We start from the raw sequence: 7400 nt of genomic DNA on the forward strand, positions 1-7400 counted from the left end.
TCTTTGCCGATGTGACGTTAAATAATAACTCACTCACTCACTCTTATCATAAAAGGGAAGTTGCATAAAACCGTTCGGAACAATGATAGGTACATTTGGTTTGATTGGATTATTGTTATATAAGGTTGTTTCACAATCCGGATTTTAATTGTTATTTTTCAGTTTGGATGACTGACTACCAGTGACAAACATTAAATACATTAAATGTGGCCATTCGACTTCAAGTAGACATGTTGGGAATAAGACTTTGAGGTTACTTTTTATGACATCTCTATGTATTTCAGATGCAGATACAGCTTTATACAAACCATTTGTGTTTTGTCACAACTTCCCACTAACACTAACTTCTTCATTGCATACAGCTATTGGCACTCGGTTCTTTCAAAGAGTACCTGTGAAGATCCGGTTCAGAACTGGTCTTCAGCAATCCATACATGTCGTAAGAGGTGATTAACGGGATCGGGTGGTCGGGCTCGCTGACTTCATTGACACATGTCATCGCATCTCAATTACTCATGGTGCCAATCACCGGACTGTCTGGTCCAGATTCAAGTATTTAAAGATATCAGGAATAGTGCTGAGTGCAGCGTTACACAAGAAACAAATGCTCTCACGTCTTTGTTCACAGATCGGGAAGATATACACGTAGTCTTTTTCATCATCACGTAACGGATGTGTAAAACGGCTTGTAGTTCATTAACAATGGATTACCGTAAGGGAAATTCTCGCTCCCTCTAGAGTGTTTCTTTAAAATCTGTAGGTTTTGTTCATAAATGACGATTCCCTAAAGAGTGGGATTTGAACTTACACCTTAAACAACAAAACAATAAATGTTCAAACCATTTAATCCTGATTAAGAGCTGCAGATTACTTCAGTGCTAGTGGCAAAGCGGTTGTGATCATAACCATTTTTATTATATCATGCTTCACCGATCACAAGCATGTTTATTATATCATGCTTCACCGATTACAGTTACAATATATGACAACAGAAAGCAATACCGAGGTCTGGCGAGACAAAGCACACATGTCCTCCTTTGAATAATAATCAGTACACTGGGAATCAATGTCAGTTGTGGAACGTTTTATAATCAAATTAATGTCATATCATCAGTTTTGTTTCTTAACACCTAATGTATTACGTCAGGATTCAATACGTCATACCTCAATGGCATTCAAGTCACACCAAGTATTCGTCTCTGTGTCCCGAGAAATGTCAACTATAAGAAACATGGACAAATATAAAATAAGGGGATATTCTAGGGTCACTTTATCAAAACACTTCACTAACGATTAATCGATTTTTGGAAAGAGATATTGTAGTTCAACTGATCAGAGAAAGTTGAACACCTCACAGTGGGTCAATGCAACTACAAAGACATAATTGAAAAGAATTATAGGACTCTTGTGCGCCACTAAACACCGATGCATCCCTGTCAACGGTTAAGTGTGCATTTAAATATAGCATTAAACGATTCTGTGGGTCATTATATCCCACGTTAAATGTTGAGGTTGAAGGTTTTCATGAACATTACTGCCACAGCCAGCTTGGGCGCAGGTAGTAGTCAGAACACTAGTACAGCTTTCAAGATGTGTCTTCAGGTCATCCTGATTTTCCTGATTGTTACTTCGTATTCATGTTTGGTTGACACCATCAATGTATGCACTGATATGAGCAAGATTTCACAACTGCAAATTAATTGTAATCTTTGGATAGATTACGTCTATTTTAAAACCATGAAACCACTCACTCTTTTACAATGTGCGCGTCGATGTCTCGGCTGGACACTGTGCAAATCGTTTGACTATTTCCTCGAAGATTTTAGGTGTACTTTGAATAGGCTGAACAGTTCTGATGCTGCGCCATCGAGGCTAATATCTGAAGCAGGAACAGTTCACAGGTAAATTTATATCTCATTGACCTTATCCATTTTATGTAAAAACAAATTAATTGTTGTTTGTTGCAGTTAACCTCTGATAATCGTAATATAATATTTCTTTGTTTGTTATTTAACGCCACACTAAGCAATATCCCACCTATATGGCGGCGGTAAATAATTGAGTTTGATCCAGTGATCATGATTCAGTCAGTCCCGTCTATATTACAGTGAGTGTATTTCAAAACGTGTCTAACGTGCGAGTGAGACTAGTACGTACGTTGATGTAATCCACGAGTAGTAATAAAGACAATTTCTAGAGGGTATTCGCTCGGAGTTGTCGGTCTGAACCATGCCAGAATCTGCTGATTTTTAAATTTGATTTCCAGATTATCAAAATAAATAATCAACCCACTATTCCGTTCTCGCGGGTTCCAGTAACATGTCATCGTCTAAATGTCAGTCATCGTATCCAAGTTGCGTAGATCAATACTTATGCCGTTGGTCACTGAACTGTCTGGTTCAGACTCCGACGCCATATTGCTGGGAAACAACAAAAACACAACAAACCCTTTCAAAACGGCATTGTTAACTGATCGGTGAGATATACATTGTTTGTTTCATCATCAGGTAACGGGTATGCAAAATGCTTGTAGTTCACCAAAATGGATTATTGTAAGGGAAATTCCCGCTTTCTCTGGAATGTTACTTTAAGATACAAAGGTTTTGTTCATAAGTGATGATTCCATAAAGACTGGGATTCGAACTTACACCTTAAACAACAAAACAATAAATGTTCAAACCATTTAATCCTGATTAAGAGCTGCAGATTACTTCAGTGCTAGTGGCAAAGCGGTTGTGATCATAACCATTTTTATTATATCATGCTTCACCGATTACAGTTACAATATATGACAACAGATAGCAATTCCGAGGTCTGGGGAGACAGAGCACACAATGTCCTCCCGTGAATGATAATCAGTATACTAGGCATCAGTGTCAGTTGAGGGACATTGTAATATCAAATTATTTGCCAAATCATCAGTTTTGTTTCTTAACACCGAATGTATTACCTCAGGATGTAATACTTCATTACCTCATTGGCATTCACATCACACCTAGGATTCGTCTCTGTATCCCGAGAAATGTCAACCATTGGAAACAATATTTTTTCGAACCATTTAAACCCGTTGCAGACCTGCAGATTACTACAAAGATAGCAGTTGTGATTATTGGCATTTTCATTATATCATGCTTTGCCGATTACAGTTACAAAATATGACAAACGGATGGAAAAGGGGGATATTCTGGCGTGATTTTATAAAACACTCCAGTTATCGCCAACACATGGCTGTAGCGCTTGCGCAGACAGGTTGATTTTAACTCTCGTAGCCTATCGCTTTTGTGATGTGTAAATATGTGAAATACTACGGAAGTACAAGTCAAGCTGTAGGTGCTAGCGCTACAGCCAGGTGTTGGCGCTAACTGGTAAGCTGCGCTAACTGGTACTGTAGTTCAGCTGATCAGAGAAAGTTGAACACCTCTCAAAGGAGTTCCATTTCCGTCTAGCATTATAGTTAGTTTTACACGCCCACCCCCCACACCCAGTTGATATTCCTTTACCACAAAACATTTTGAATGTCTTTTCTGTTCTTTAATCTGTTCTTAACTCCAGTTCCATCTCGCTGTGGCCGAAGAGCTTTGCTGGTGCCTGTAATGGACTTAACTGTCCTACCAACAGATACTGCCAGGTCCGTAATGATGGTTCCACAAGGTGCAAAAGATTATAAAGAACAGACACGTCTATCAATAGTTTTAGTTTGTATCGACAGAAATTATACAAAGGAATTTCAATTTGCGACTGTTGGAATGGTGTGAAAAGCCTAGTATTGAAGTCTTAATACCGACGACGACGACGACGACGACGATGATGATGATGATGATACACTAATAGGTTCAGTTAACCCTATTGACGGTGAACCTATAGACATCATGTAAAACCTGCAGAAGGAATACTTCAGACAAGAATAATACAAACTTCAAAGACCAAATTTAGGATCAAGATGAGGATGTTTGTTGTACAAAAGCTCTCCTACATGGATATGACCAAGTGTTCCAGAACAAGTCCTGGTTCGTGATGGTGACGGAATGCTCCAGCAAATCATTCATACAGCTTACATACAGTGTTCACATGACTGATGATTTCCAACGGCCTTGTTTATGGTAGACGTTCTACGTTCTTCAGTAAACCGTCTAGGTTGACAGCCTGATATAACGTCGAGGACGTTCTGGGCAGTTATGAAGCCGTGGATGCGATTGGGGATTTACGATTCTGTCCGAGGTCTTGTAATTAAGGGGTTCTATGCATGTAAGTAGTTTGGACAAACCCAATGCCCATTTTTCTGTGATGTGAAATTACAGTGTCATTACTGAGCAAATATGTATGGTGTTTTGTGTACAATTCGTATTAAAGAAATACAAGCCACAGACTTTTAGTGTTATAAATCTGTAGTTGATTTATGTATCACTCACCCCTTATCCAATTTAATTTAAGCAATGTTGTGCGTTGTCACCAACGTGGTAAAGGTCTGAGACTGCATCGCTTCGTGTTTTCTCCCCATACTCACCAGAGGGGCGGTGGGGTAGCCTACCGCTTAAAGCGTTTGCTCGATTGCAGAAGACCCGGGTTCGATTCCCCACATGGGTACAATGTGTGAACCTCGTTTTTGGTGTCCCCCGCCGTGATATTGCTATCATATTGCACAAAAAGCGGCGTAAAACCAAACTCACTCACTCATACCACACACCGTGATATAACTTGAATAGTGTTTCGGGGGTGTTAAATCCAACTCCCAAACTCAGTTTTTTTCACACAGGTATCCTTATATTATAAACTAATTGGAACTTGCATACATTGTGTACGGATGTACTGACGCCTTCTAATGGTACACTGGTAATTTGTACGGGGTCACTAGTATAATCATTCTGTTGTCCTAAATATAGATATACCAAACACAGAGGGATGAAAACAATAACATCACGTTTATCATTTCGAGTTATATTTAGAAAAAAACATTATTTAAAATGGCAAATAAGTTGTATCTAAGCATTTAGCGACCATGTAGTATTGTATGTTTGAAAATATTTGACCCGCGTCCTTCACCATCAGAATAACTTGACATGCGACATGTTTATTCAATTTTGATAGATATTTTTGCCATTAATTGTGATCACGATGGTTTCTTAACAGTAAGTGTTATGAAACTTTGAATCAATAGTTATTAAAACGTAAGAAACTAATAATCATTAATTCCTTACTTTGCTCTCTTTTTCAAGAGTTGCGTATTTTCTAAACATAACTCATGATTCAACAATGATAGCAATGATTCAGTAGGTATGCTTTTTGGGGGAGTTCACAACATCAATAAAATCGTCAAAACCCTTTCCACGGGACGCTGGACGCCTGAGGATAAACACATGTTTATTATTAAAAGCTAGGTATCGCCATCTCAACGCCAGCCAATCGCCAACTGTTTGTCACCCAATCTGAATGGTTGTGGGGGCGGTGGGGTAGCCTAGTGGTTAAAGCATTCGCTCGTTCGCTCATCGTTGAAGACCAGGGCTCGATTCCCCGCACGGGTACAATGTGTGAAGCCCATTTCTGGTGTACCCCGCTGTGATATTGCTGGAATATTGCTAAAAGCGGCGTAAAACTAAATTCACTCACTCACTCAATGGTTGTGTCGCCGCAAACGCCATAAACGTTTTCCAAACGGTTCTAAGCTATTTTGTAATAGAAACATTAAGGCTAAGACACATGCATTGTCAAATAAAATGTATGTGCTCATGTGAAAGCATGTGTGTCTTTGGGGAAAGGATGTATATTTTCTTTGAATGTATGTTCGGAGTTCGTGAAGGCTGCTTGTTATCCCATTCCTGTTCACCAATTTTATACAAGTCTTTTTTTAGCTATGATGGCCAAAGAAGTATCAGTTTTGAATTTTATATATTTATTCATGTATTTGCAAATGACTTCAATTTTGCTGATAGTTCTGAAACAGTTCTTCAGAAATGAACTGATAAACTGCCATTTTATTGTGACAAATGGCAGTTGAAAAATTGACATTGAAAAACTTTAGTTTGAATTTGGTGGAGATGGTATATTTTTAGCAAACATGCGAGGTTTATGCTTAAAAAGAAAAAAATAAATATTGCACCTACCTATAAGTATATTTATCTTCTGTTCTGGCATGATTATGCAACTCAACAGACTGACACATTAAGCATTGAAGAAAGAACTTCGTTGAGATCTTCGTTGAAGATTACAAACAGAAATACATTGCCTAAGCACTTAAAGGCATTTGGTTAGTCAGATATTTCCAGTTTTATACATATGTTTGTTTCACCGGCTACGCAACATTTTGTATGTACTTGACGGTGACTGTTATTTTAGAATTCCACGCCAAATATTGCAGCTAGTATGGAACTAGGTTGGTATTCAGGAAGTTAAAATTATTAGATACTGGACAAGACTACTAGTTCAGCAAAATAATTCTATTTCTAAACAAATATACTGTCATCAATATACTTTAGGACAAAAAGTTCTTGTTGTTGTTGTTATTGTTGTTGCTGTTGAGATGTGTTTTACGTCGCATCGGCATCATTTCAGCCATATAGCGACCAGACCAAGTCTGCATGCATAAACATTTCAAGTACAAACCTTAAATGAGGTGAGGTTTTAAAAATATTTTACTCATTACAATATTATTTACAAAACATCATAGCGCCAAATTTGAAAACTAGCAATCCGTCATTCACATTACAGTATTACAATTTATGGTACAGGTCACGCGGGAGAACAGATCTTTTGGAGAACTGATTGCTGGGTTTTACATGTATGTGTTAAGCAAATGTTACTTAGATTTGGGTTTGGAAATGTTTCGGTTTATGATACATTTGCTGCATTTGTTTATTTCATACAGGTTTAAGACATCATTTTATTCTCCGCTATTATATTAAATAGTCCACAGAAAGAAACGTAAGGTTTCCAGTTCTTTCCATAACACAGCATTCACAATATTCTAGCCTTGGTAAGATATAGCTTTCTTGTGTTTTAAGAAACTCAAAAAAAATATTTAAATAACAAACCTTTAGAGTGCATCCTTGAGAAAATGTATTATGCTTTTTAGATTGTATTTTGGTCCGTTGGCGTATAGACCGAAATAAAGCATTTATTTAGTCAGCAATAAACATTGCCATTATGTTTACAGAACATGTGTCTATAACCATGTGTAGGTCAAATTAAATGAAATATGCATAATGTAATTTACCACAGAACAATTTTCAAAGGTTCTTTTGAGTCTATCAGCTAATAGGCTTACAAACAGTAGAAGAATACAGAAGGAAATGAGTTGGGGTTATTAAGTCGGAAATGACGAACAGTTCAGTAACAAACATTGCATTGAAGGTAAAACAAGAGGCAACGCTTGTAGATCAAACGGTTCGAAGATCTCGTTATAATCC

The 7400-nt window shown here is 37.7% G+C and overlaps 1 long non-coding RNA gene across 1 annotated transcript; it reads left to right on the plus strand.

Annotated features, from left to right (window-relative positions):
- The first annotated feature begins 1653 nt into the window (after positions 1–1653).
- On the plus strand, positions 1654–4362 carry LOC124257412. Its single transcript, XR_006893263.1, has 2 exons — positions 1654–1901; positions 3553–4362. It is a non-coding gene; the product is annotated as an uncharacterized LOC124257412 (long non-coding RNA).
- Positions 4363–7400: the final 3038 nt, after the last annotated feature.

Source organism: Haliotis rubra, unplaced genomic scaffold, assembly GCF_003918875.1.
Source record: "Haliotis rubra isolate DU_JTF1 unplaced genomic scaffold, ASM391887v1 Scf66, whole genome shotgun sequence".
NCBI lineage: Eukaryota > Metazoa > Mollusca > Gastropoda > Lepetellida > Haliotidae > Haliotis > Haliotis rubra.